Consider the following 12,638-nt stretch of genomic DNA (forward strand, 5'->3'; position numbering starts at 1 on the left):
CCCATTCCCAGCTTATAAGCCTTCCTGCTTTGGAGGAAGCAATAGTGCTCAAGTGCTCTTGTTAGTGTCAAAGTGACTTGCTTTTTGCGCAAGCGGACGTGGGCCCGACGTGTGCAAAATTGAGGGTGGCTGTAACATGGGCCCGAAGTGCGGAGTGTGGGCCCGACGTCTAGAGTGTGAATGGGAAATGGGAATGGGGGGCTGTCACATGGGCTCGATGGGCAATGTCGTAATGGGAATGGGGGCTGTCACGTGGGCCCCGCGTCCGGAGTGTGATGGTTTGCGCTATGGGAATGGGGGTCGTGACGCGGGGCTGACTAGGGTGTGCACCAAGGAATGTTGAGAATGGGAATGGGAATGGAAATGACAGCATGGTGTGCAACAAGGAATGGTGAGAATGAGAATGGGAATGGAAATGACAAAACAGGAATGTGAAAGGCAGAGCACGGAATGGCAGAAAGGCAGAACACGGAATGGCAGACTACTATTGCAGCTTATTCCCCTCCTATTGTCCGCTCCATCTCTTTCTCAAGTTTTCTGAAATCCCTAACCCTAACCGCGTGCGGCCCAGTAGCCCAGTGTGCGGCCCAAGGCCCCTCCTCTTCAACACGGCCTCCGATCGGAGTATCCATTGTCGGTGCCTCCACCACTCCTCGGTCGCGTAGCCTCCACCGCGACAGAACAACATCCTCCAACCCCGGCGGCCTCCATCTCCCCCTTCTCTTCAACGTGTGACACAACGGCCTCCTCCTCCCCCACCGGCGGACTCCACCACCCCACCGGTCGGCGACCTCAACCGTCCCCGCCCCTGTGCACGCCGTAGATCCAGAGACAGCTCCACGACATCATCTTCTAAGGACCGCATCTTCGTCTTCAACGGCGACTACGTTGATCGTGGTGCCTAGGGCCTCGAGGTCTTCCTCCTGCTCCTCGACTGGAAGGTGAATTATGTCGCAGATTTTCCAACTCACTGTTAAGCCTCATGCATGTTTTGGTTCCATTTTTGTTGTTGAATCTATGAGATTTATGGACGCAGATTGATACTAACTGGTTGAGTTGTTTTGATGGCAGCTCAGACTCTGACGATAATGTCTTCTCCCCTTTGTTTGGATTGGACTTAATAACAACTGTAGGTTTGCTAATTTTGCACAATAAACAATTAAATGGAATCAACATAGAATTATTATTCATGACCCACACAATTTATCTTGGAGTACTTGTTCTCGTTCCCTCAGATTTCAATGGTTGGCATATTGATGATGTGATATCGATGTACTAAATATTGTATAGCGGGTTGTTGTTAGAGGTAGCAGATCATTAATTCTAAATTTAAGTATATATATCATGAATAATGGGTATAAATAGACATTTAACTGTACTAAAAATATAAAGTCGCACATACTTAAATTGTGAAAAAATATGATGCCATTTAAACCATATGTATGTTAAGTGAATTAGAATTATTCGTTTGTTTCATATTGTATTCATACGCTGTAGCTGCAGTTGTAGGAGGTCGCTACGATCGCTATTTAGTGCCATGTGTGATATATATTTAGACATTTGATTGTTAACTCGCACAAGATGTGAATCCTCCTTTGACATTCTATAGAAATTTTAATTCAACCATCGAATAGTGTGAAACATAAATGATTGCTAATTAATGGTGTTCTTTCTTTCTTTCGAGTGCTACTCCAAAATTGTGTGTTCCTTCTCCGGGGAAACCATGAATCCTTTAATATGGTTTTGAGAAGGAGATAATGACTAAATACAAAGATCAGGGCCCTCAACTTTATCGAAAATTTTAAAGATGTTTTGGGGAGCTTCCTCTAGTGGCAATAATAGCAGGATGTGTGTACACTTCACGTGGAGGTGTCTCAGTAGTTCCATGGTACAATTGTAATGCCATCAAATAATTCAAAAAAGGGGGGAAAGGGTCACAACTACAAGGTGAATTTTACTGATGATTTGACTTCCATGAAACTTGGATCATTGGATGAGTTATTGAAAGCAATGAGAACTGTTCTTGACCCTCCTTAGGAAGGCTCAAATTTGATCCCTAGGGATGTGTTGTGGTCTGACCCTTCCTTGCAGATGGGTCTTTCTCCGAATAAAGAACAAGACAATGGATTGCTTTGGGGTCCTGATATCACCCAGCAATTTCTGAGGACAAATCATTTGAAGGTTCGTTTTGTTTCATTTATTACTCTTCCTATTATATTTCAAATTGTTTGATCAGTAGAAATAATTTTTACTGGTGCCAGCGCCGGTGGGTACGCCTCATTTGCCTCTTTCCCATTTCTTCTTTCTCTTTAGTAGCAAATTTTGAGGCATGTGAAGATATGCCAATGAGCATTGTCGTAGGGATTCTAAAGAAATAAGTGCTATTAAAGCCTTCCAAATGATGCTACTTACCTGTAAAAATCAACTGATCAGCAAAAGTTTCTATGTATCCTTATTGAGTGTTGACACTGTTTCCGTTAGACATATGTTGTCTGGGCCTTGTCTAGGAATGAATTATTCTTTATAGTACCTTTTTTAGGAGGTTTTCCCCGGGTTTTTATGCCCCCTTTTGGTCGTGTAGTAAGATTTGCAGCAGGTCTTTTTCTTTAGAGTTTTTTGCTGATGTCAATTCAACATGCATTGTATTTCTCAATTAAATATGGTGAATTTGAGTCTGTCTTGGCGTCATTGATTCTTTCGGAAATGGATTCCTAACACAAATTTTGTGTGCATTGATCAACGACGCACAGGCGAATTGATCATGTGGAGGTCTGGAAGTGTAATGGTGGTTTATCGAGGGAGCATTTACAAAAGGCCTCTAAAATCTCAAGCTCTAAATGGTGCCTCATCATCGGTTAAAGGCGAATATGGTGCATTGTTCATCCCAAATGCCTCGAACGCTGTTGAGAATGATATTCATGGGATATATTTGTCTGCAAAACATGCAACTGTGTCCCTATTGAATGTGTAGAATATTGAGCACATGAATGAGGAAGGGCTGGAGTTCAATTAGATAATTGATGAGCTAGGTCCTCATTTTGTGGATTGGTGGGAACAGGTATTTTACCAATGGATGTCGACTTGCTGCCTCAAATAATCCCTGGTTATAATATACCATACAGAGTTCTTCCGACTAGAATGTGTTCGACCCTTACCAACGCTGAGCTGACTAGCCAAAGTTAGTGAGGAACCTTCCATGCATTTTGCTCTAGGTATTGCTTTTGACGGTGTCAATATTACTTTTGACTGTAATAGTTTTTACTAATTAATAGTACATGCCTTCTTATAGCTTGCTAAACTTTATTGAAGGGAGAAACCAGAACTATCAAGTTTAGCAGCAGTAATATAATAAGGAGCATGCTGCAACTGCCCTAGCGCGGCGACGACGATGAATATGGACATCGAGCGTGTGCTCAAGGAGAAGTTCGGCGACGCTTTCAAGGAAATCCATCGGGTGTTCGACGGGGACCAGCTGGCGGCCGAGACAACGTCCGAGGTCAGTGAACGAACTCCACCACTGTAGACAGCACTATCGTCATACTATAATCAATATCACTCATTGGCAAGCGGATCCTTTTTATAAAGGAACAAGAATGGGCAATACTCAGAGAACAGACACAGTTATTTCTACGGCTTGCAAATTCTCAATGTATTGGCCATAATTTCCCTCTAATTTCTAGCACACCTACATAGTTTACCTTTTCATATCACTTACAGATGTTGAATATTAAATTCAATATTAGTGGTTGATCCGGTGGTTGATTGTGCTAATCAACTCTCCAAGTTCTGCTTATGGTGTAATGCGAAGTGTCAACACAGTAAAAAACAATCATTAAAAATAGGAAGTGTAGACATCTCTAAAACAATGTGATCATAAATTGTTGAACTGCTTAGACAATGGAACTATTGCAGATTAGTCTTAGTTTCTTCCAATTGCTTTTGCAAGTTTGAATTTTTATCCTTTGTTTCTTCATTTGCTTGCTGGATAACTGAAATTTGGTTCTACTGCTATTCCAAGTCACTCTAAAGATTCTTGATTTGAGCCTCAGATTCTTGTAACTGAGTCAGTGCTACAATTTTCTATTTTTGAAGTAACATAACCTCATTATGCAAATCAGTCTTTGCTGCTTTGAGGTCTTTGTTGTCCTCCTGAAGATTTGAAATCTCTTGTACTTGTTGTTCTAACATTCTCTTAAGATTAACTATAGAAGCAACAACTTCATTCTTTTGAACTTCTACAATCTCATTGTGCATGTTAGCATTTGCCAGCTTCAGGTTTCATTAGTTTTCTACATATCTTAAATCCTATCAAGTTGTTGCGATAGATCATTCTCAATATTCATCAAAGAAGCCTTTAGCCATTCTATCTATTATGTGGTAGAATTCTTCTACTTCCATAGTTCCACAATATGACTATTGGGAACACTTTTTGTTGACTCCAGTTCCTTTTCCAAATCTTTAACATTAGAATGTGCCTCCTCTTCCTCTAACTCATAGTCACAAGAAACGGGTACAGTGGTAGCGACCCTTGACCCGGAAACACCATCCTCGACCTGGATATGTAGAGTAATTTTTGTACCTACCATGTAAAAATCTCTCATAGATAGTGTACCACGTTCCTCGACCCTATCGATCCAGGAATTTTGTGACTATGCTCTAACTCACTCGTTTACATAGAATTTTCTGATGTTAGCCCTTCTTTTTCTTCTATAGTTCTGCTGCAATACTATGTTCCTTGTCCAAATTGTCCATTGTCTTTGTGGTCTCAATCTTCAATCCATCTATTTTCACCCTCAATTGCTGGAGTTTTCTTTCAGCTAAATAATTTTCTGTGGTCAATGATTCAATTTTAGCTTTGGTTTCTTCGATGGTTGCCTTCAGTTGATAACACTCAATATCTAAGTTATGATGAAGTGCTTTCAGGTTATCACGCTCCACTGACTGACAGGCTGACAGCATCAAGTTATGGTTCTTTAGATTCTGGTTTTCTTCAAACAAGGTTTGCACCTCTTTCTTAGCCTTCAAGGACAACATCCCTTTTTGGCCAAAAAAAGATAACGACCTGCAGCACCAGAGCCCTTGCTCTCAGCCTCACCACGCATCTGGCTCAGGCCTAGGCACCGCGAGCACCCTCTCCGACTTAGCCCCTCAAGTGGAGGTTCTCGCAGGTGAGAGAGGTGAAACGTCCATCCTCAATATTATTCTCAGGGTCCTAATCATGTTGTATCACCTACGCTGCATAGCAGTTCTCCATATGTATTTACTATTTTCAAATTGTCGAATTATACGCCAGCAACCAAAAATTTGTCACTTGCCTTTATGTTCATAGCACACTTGTTTTGTTTTACAATTATGGCTTTTTTTATCAACTATTGTACATTTTTGATCTAGTTACTGTTGCAGGGTTGTCTTGTCAAAGTAAATTTCTGCTTCCTAACATGCTAATGTTTTTCTTCGTGTTTGGGGTTCTTCACCTCCCTCGCAGCAAAGAATGTATTTTTTATCAAGGGATATTTCGTTAATTAGCTAGATGAATATTATTACCAATGTGACCATTATGTTGTGGGCAGTGGGACTCATGTTTGGTCTGTTAACCATTTTGTGGCCTGAGTTGTTTGGACTCGATTAATTTAAGGGAAGCATGTGGCTTTGCATGATCATAAACCAGAGCTTGGTGTCATATGCCTCATCAATACAAGATTGTCCCCAATACAGGTGGCTCAAGCTGATTGTCAAGATGCATGTTCTGTCTATTTAAGGGAATACTGATCAGCTCCTGATATTAACATATACGACGATTCAAATTTTACATTTTTGTAAGTCCTATAATCTCTCATAAATTACCTCCATGGACTTGGATCGTTTAAGGGAATACTGATAAGCTTTTGATATTAACATATATGGTGATTCAAATTTTACATTTCTGTAAATCCTATAATCTCTCATAAATCACCTCCATGGACTTGGATCGTTAGCGATGGTATCATTTTATCTGTCATGGTAATGTCATAAAATGTTTTTAGAATTCAATTTGGATGCCTCTTATAGATCACATAATTTGTTTGTGCACATTTCTATAGCCTCGTTATTTTGGTCCTTTTAATTGGCTTACTCTTCGATATAAGAAAAACAAACAGATACATTTTTTGAAACATTAGCTAACCTTTTGGCTTCGTCAAATATAGACATCACATTACACCTACGACTGATGTTATTTGAATTGGTGAAGAACTCTCTCTGCGACTCCGTCTGGTGCAAGACCGATATATTAATTTTGATAAAGATGTTCCTCCAGTGAGAATTATAGTTGCTGATGGAGAAGAGGATGTTACTATCAAGGTAGTAGTCTTTATTATCACCTATCTTGAATTGTCGGTAATGTTCTAGATACATCTATTTAATCGTAAAATTAATTAGTATACTATATGTGAGACTCTGTTTTCCTGTGGCACTCTAGATATTTTTTAAATTTTCTTTTGAAAATGCCACGACTTGAAGCTATTCTCATTGTGATATGCATGGTATCTTCACATTATTCAATGTAGGTATAATCATTCAAGAATCTTTTGTTTACATTGAATTTCTAATAAGTTATTTACTCTTTTTTTGAATTCCAATTATCTTGCTATTCTTAGGAGCTAAAGAAAGAAAAACTAAAGAATGTTGTTGCCAATAAAAGAACTGCAAGAAAAAAACTGAACAAAAGCTGCAGGATGAGCTGCAGAGGAAGGTGTGCTAGATTCGATAAATGTTTATGTTCTCTTTTCTATATATACTATTTCATTAAGTAATTGAACTTAATACAACTAATTTAATAGAATGAAGAAACAATCCAACGGATTGAGACGGCTCAAGAGACGACAAAAGATGAACTTGTTGCAGCTGTTGTAAAAGAGAAAGCATCCCAGATTGACCAAATTAATAAACAATTTATTATTCAGTTTTTACAAAATCGCACTATTGCATATATCTGTTTTTATTTAGCATATTATATGGTTGGATGCAGTTGTGCCAATACAAAAATAAATTTCATTTATGTGACATCGGCATCAATTTATTCTTGTATATATGTGTTATAGTCATAATTTCTTGGCTACATATTCAAATCTCTAATTACTTATATTGATTGCTGATTTTATGTTGTTGAAGTGTTGCTACTTTTGTAATAATATAACATCGACCATATTAACAAGATGATAGCACTTCATTACATCAGTAACCCATATGCTTGTTGCATCTAAAATATATAGTTCTATCTCAGACTTCATATTTTGTAGGGCTCAACTGCTTAGAGTGATGAAGACTTGCATAACAGTCTTACGTAAATAGCAGGCTATGGCCTTTGCACGTGCTGTAGCAGCAGGGTTTGTTATCGACAACTTGTTGTATTTGATCACTTTTGCAGAGCGTTTTGGTTCTTCTCGCTTGATGTAAGTACAATGTTCTTGTGTCTAATTATAATATCTTGGTTGCTCGATTGGATATCTCATTTTTAGTATCATGTACATCTTCCTTGGCTCCTCGTGATGTTGTTGAGACTACAATTTATCTTCAACTGACTCTACATTATAACTATGGATTTTACTCTAGTGACAATGACAGTTAACGAAGGAGCCATGGTGTAGGCAATTACCAAACAACGAGTTGTTGAGAATCCAAATATTTGTAGTTTTTGCAATATGCAAGTAGCTTCAGCTATTTATCTTTTTTCCAGTACCATATGTATCATGTCGAATCACATTATAGATTGTTCTTGTTGAAAATCCTAATCCTCAATCAGGATGGACTGTGTTGCATACATTATAAAAGGAGCTACATGGTTGTATGTTGTCGCAGCGCATGGGTATTGTACTATCATATTGTTGACGCCTTTTTGGAGCGCCAAACACTCAACAAGAACCGTGGCGGTGCCCTCTGTACAGGGCCGGATGGTCCGCGCGCAGGGGCCGGACGGTCCGCGCGCAAGGGCCAGATGGTCCGCGGCCAGGTGCGAGGCGCGGCGGTGCTCTCTGCATAGGGGCGGACGGTCCGCGCGCAGGGGCCGGACGGTCTGCGGCCTGGTGCAAGGCTAGGGCTCCTGCCTGACGGCCGGACAGTCCGCGCCCTGGGGCCGGACGGTCCGCGCGTGCGCAGGGGCGGCGGAAGATCGCCGGCGGCGCCTGGATCTCGCTCCTGGGAGGGACCCCGTCGGGGAGGAGAGATCCTAGGGGTTGTCTAGGCTCGGGCCGGCCGACCTAGACTCCTATAATCGGCGTAGAGTCGAAGAGAGGCGAAGAATTTGGGGATCGAGAGACTAAACTAGAACTAGACTAGAACTACTCCTAATTGTACTGGAAATAAATGCGAATAGAAGTTGTATTGATTCGATTGATGATTACAAATCGGCCGTATACCTCTCTATTTATAGAGGAGGGGGCTGGACCCTTTACAAACTAATTTCCGAGCGAATCCCATGAATTTAGCTAACAACCGTAGCACAAAACTCGGAACCCTAATCTGTTCGGTGCTTGCGCGGACCGTCCGGCCCACAGGCGCGGACCGTCCGGCCTCAGGGCCGGACCGTCCGCCGGCTCAATTTGGTTCCAAACATATGCCCCCCTGCCTTTTGGTGGAGCTAGGCGAACCAAAAGCAACTAACTCGATGTGATCACATCAGTTTGCTTAGGCATCTTGACCCTTACTAGGATGATACGCAGTGGCCTTAGTCCCGATGGTTGACTCAACGGACGTGACTCCTTTAGCTTTGATCGAACTGTTAGTCCCAATATCGCCGTGCGCCATACTGGTCCTGACCAATTTGTCACCTTGCTTTCCTAATTTTCTAAGTGTTCTGGCGTAGCTTCGTAGTCGACCAGGTCTTCTCCTTGCAGGTCGTCTTCCTCCATGGGTGTTGGTACGTCGTTGCAGGTGTCATGGTGTATTGCGGATGAGTCGGCCTCAGGGGTCGGACGATCCGCGCCCTATACGGTTGGTCCGGTCTTTATAGCCGGACTGTCTGCCATACCTGCAAAGAGCTGCACAGTTGTTGTTTTATTTTCTGTCTTTGTGGCCGTTTGATTTTCCTCAACGGCCTTTGGTCTCCATCTCTTTTGTGGTGGCGGATACTGCGGATGTGTGTCATTGAATATTTTTCCGCCTCCTTCTCCTGATTCTCCTTTGCTCTAAGGCGCTGTTATTTTTGCTTTTGCGATCGTGTCAATCCCTATGGGCACCATCGGGGCATGGAGTATTTTGGATCGGCTATTTTGTTGACAGTCGTACCTTCTTTTTTGTTTGTGTTGGCCGATTCACAAAAAATCATCGGTCCTTCGTTATTTTGTTGTACGACGACATCTGTTGTTCCTATTTTAATGACGTCTCCTTTTTCATACTGTTGGAGGTTGTAGCTGTATGCCCCCCTGCCGGATTAGTCAGCCTTTGGGGTTGAGTTGTTCGGCAATCTTGCTGGGCCTGTGCTCATGGACCAGATTGAGGGGCTCTCAATCGGCCTTGTACTGGAGGTGTCAGCCTATTGAATATAGATGTTTGGGGTGCCCCCCAAGCGGGGTACTGTGGCATCCCAAATGAGTATGGTGGCATGCCCCACATTTGATTTGGGACATATGGTGGAGGTATGTATGTGTATGGATATGACATAGGTGGATATGGTGGTGGAGGTGTCCATGCAGGTACGTTAGGTCTTAATTGAACATTATGACCTCTCGTCCTTTCCGATTGGTGTGGTGGTCCAATCGGCCTAACCTGCCGTCGCACCTGGGTGGGTAAGCGAGGTCACTTTGGTGGCCGGTCGCTGGGGTCAGCCTTCTTTTCACATATTTAGACAATAATTAATCAAAGGTCGGGCTAGATTTTACTAACCGACTAGTTGCCTTGAACGTGTTAGTTTTCCACGTACCTATTTTTGGTCGTCGTGGTTTGAAGGTACGTGGTCGCCTTGGTTCTTCAGCGTTGCCGGACCGTCCGCTGGAACGCTCCGAACCGTCTTGCGATGTCACGGACCGTCCGCGCCTGGGCACCGGACCGTCCGCGATGCGTAGTATGGGTTCTTGCGCATGTCTCCTTGTCTGCACTTGCCCTCCAGTGCCGGAGTTTGTGATGGTCACCTTCAGTGTCTCCCCTCCATTAGGAGTCTTCTCGGCCACCACTTTCCTGCAAGCAATTTTGTTGTTTCCATCGGCCTCCCGTGCGTTGCCGATGATGACTTCTTTGTCTTTGCCCTTATCGGCTGTGTTGGGCCGAATTAGGACCTTTTTGCCATTGAAGTCGATCATATTCATTGGAAAGGGCTCCGTGTCCTCCTGAAATTTCAATCGTCCCTCATTAATGGCCAATTGGATTTGTCGTCGGAACACATTACAATCATTAGTGGCATGGGAAAATGAGTTGTGCCACTTGCAATATGCGCGACACTTTAGTTCATCGGCAGGTGGAACGATATAATCAATCTTAATGTTATCATTTTTTAGTAATTCATCGAATATCTTATCACATCTGCCAACATTAAATGTAAACTTAATCTCCTCCTACCGTTTCTTTTCAACTGGCTGCAAGGAGGAGCAAGCCGAAGATTTAGCCGGCTCAGGCCAAACTATTTCGGCAGTGTAAATTTCCTTTGGTTCACCGTCCGAACTACTTTGACTATGTTCTACTATATGGACATTGTGATGAATCGTTTTGACTAGTTCTTTGCTTCGGCTTTCACAAGCCGAAGCTCTCTGATGTAATTTGCTAGCGTAAAGAACTGGATGCCTTCTAATTTCTCTTTTAAATAATAGCGCAATCCATCAAAGGCTATTTCCGCCAGTTGTTTATCTGTTAAATGAATTTGAAAGCATCGGTTTCTCGTATCCCGGAATCTCCGGATGTAATCACTAATCGATTCATCTTTTTCTTGTCGTAGGGCTACTAAGTCTACTAAATCTAGCTCATCATCGCCAGCGAAGAAATGTTCATGAAATTTTTGTTCTAAATCTTCCCACGACAAAATGGAGTTAGGAGGGAGCGTGGCATACCATGTGAATGCAGTTCCTGTTAAAGATAATGAAAATAAACATACACAGAATGCTTCGGTGTCGGCCAATTCTCCTAACTGTGCTAAGAACTGGTATATGTGCTCACGCGTGCTCTTTTCTTGGTCACCCGAAAACTTTGCGAATTCAGGTATTCTGGTCCCTTGTGGGTATGGGAGTCGGTCAAACTGGCTATCATAAGGTCTCCGATATGACTGCCCCCCGGGGACTATACTAACTCCAAGCTTATCTCGGAACGCCCCAGCTATTTCCTCCCTTACTATATCAATGGCAACCGGTGGGAGACCACTGGCTCTTTGATCCAATATGGGTGAGTTTGTTTGGATGTTGGTATGTTGTTTTCCTCCCCATATGTTGTTCATAGGACTGGTCATTCCTTTCTAGCCTTCTAGGGGCCAGAAAGTATTCACTCTCATGGGTTTGATAGATTATATTATGGTGCTGGTGTGTCATATGGTGAGATGGGGAGTCTAGCTGGGACGGATACGGAGTTGGATATCCATCCTCCTTAAAAACTCTGTGTTGGACCGTCCGATTAAATACGCGGACCGTCCGGCCCCGTGCGCGGACTGTCCGGCCATGTGGCCGGACCGTCCGACATTATATTCGGACTGTCTGGCGCCATACGCAGACGGTCCAGATGGGCTATCTAGGGTTTGCACGGCATGTGGTGGCTTGGGTGCAGGTCTCGGTAATTGGCTTCTAAAAATGGGATCAGCCGCCGCTGACCCGGACGGTCCGCACCTACGTGCGGACGGTCCGGACATGTGCAGATCGGCAAATTTATCGCCGATGTGTGTGGGAGGCTGTCGTTGCCTAGGGTACATGTCCATCGGCATCCCATAAAGGGGTTGTGACTGGTCGTGACAACCTGTGGCCGATGAATTATGTGTGTATTCCCTCAATTCAACCTCGTGCGAAGGAAGATTTGCCATAGTAGACTTATCAAGCACACACACTAGCCTTTTATGATTATTTTGTATATCCCCTACGATACGTTGTAACTGTTCTCGTTGTTCGTCTATGTAAGCTTTAAGAGATTGGAGTTCGTTGGTGCTACTTACATTGGGGGTAATCGTATTAGGTCGGAGCGAAGCCAGATCTGTCGCCCGTTGCCGAACGACTTTGTTGTTCCTGTCCACTTTGAAGTCGGCCAGGAACTTCTCCTTTGCTTCTTGGATCAGCTGCTCCTGGCACTCCTCGAACAGGAGTTGTTCTTCTGTTGGCAAGGTTTCCCATGCCGGTGTGATGATATTGCTGGTGGAAACTTCAGAGCTATCCTTTGAACCGGCCATTGAGGGCCGATTTGATGCGTCTATATTCGCTTTCCCCAGCGGAGTCGCCAAAAAGTATGTTGACGCCTTTTTGGAGCGCCAAACACTCAACAAGAACCGTGGTGGTGCCCTCTGCATAGGGGCGGACGGTCTGCGCGCAGGGGCCGAACGGTCCGTGGCCTGGTGCGAGGCGCGGCGGTGCTCTCTACACAGGGGCGGACGGTACGCGCGCAGGGGCCGGACGGTCCGCGGTCTGGTGCAAGGCTAGGGCTCCTGGCTGACGGCCGGACGGTCCGCGCGTGCGCAGGGACGGCGGAAGATCGCCGGCGGCGCC

At 43.6% G+C, this 12,638-nt stretch overlaps 1 long non-coding RNA gene across 10 annotated transcripts; it reads left to right on the forward strand.

Moving 5' to 3' along the window:
* Positions 1 to 605: 605 nt before the first annotated feature.
* On the forward strand, positions 606 to 7,861 carry LOC103643644 (uncharacterized). 10 transcript variants are annotated; one of them, XR_561143.3, is made up of 7 exons: positions 606 to 2,181; positions 2,751 to 3,212; positions 3,310 to 6,339; positions 6,458 to 6,541; positions 6,636 to 6,730; positions 6,819 to 7,430; positions 7,591 to 7,861. It is a non-coding gene; the product is annotated as an uncharacterized lncRNA (long non-coding RNA). The 10 variants fall into 10 exon arrangements; XR_561148.2 differs by having other exon boundaries at positions 3,310 to 5,816; positions 6,186 to 6,339; positions 6,819 to 7,846; XR_561149.2 differs by having other exon boundaries at positions 3,310 to 5,816; positions 6,230 to 6,339; positions 6,819 to 7,846.
* The last annotated feature ends 4,777 nt before the right edge of the window (positions 7,862 to 12,638 follow it).

The sequence above is a fragment of the Zea mays genome, chromosome 1 (assembly GCF_902167145.1).
Source record: "Zea mays cultivar B73 chromosome 1, Zm-B73-REFERENCE-NAM-5.0, whole genome shotgun sequence".
Lineage (NCBI taxonomy): Eukaryota > Viridiplantae > Streptophyta > Magnoliopsida > Poales > Poaceae > Zea > Zea mays.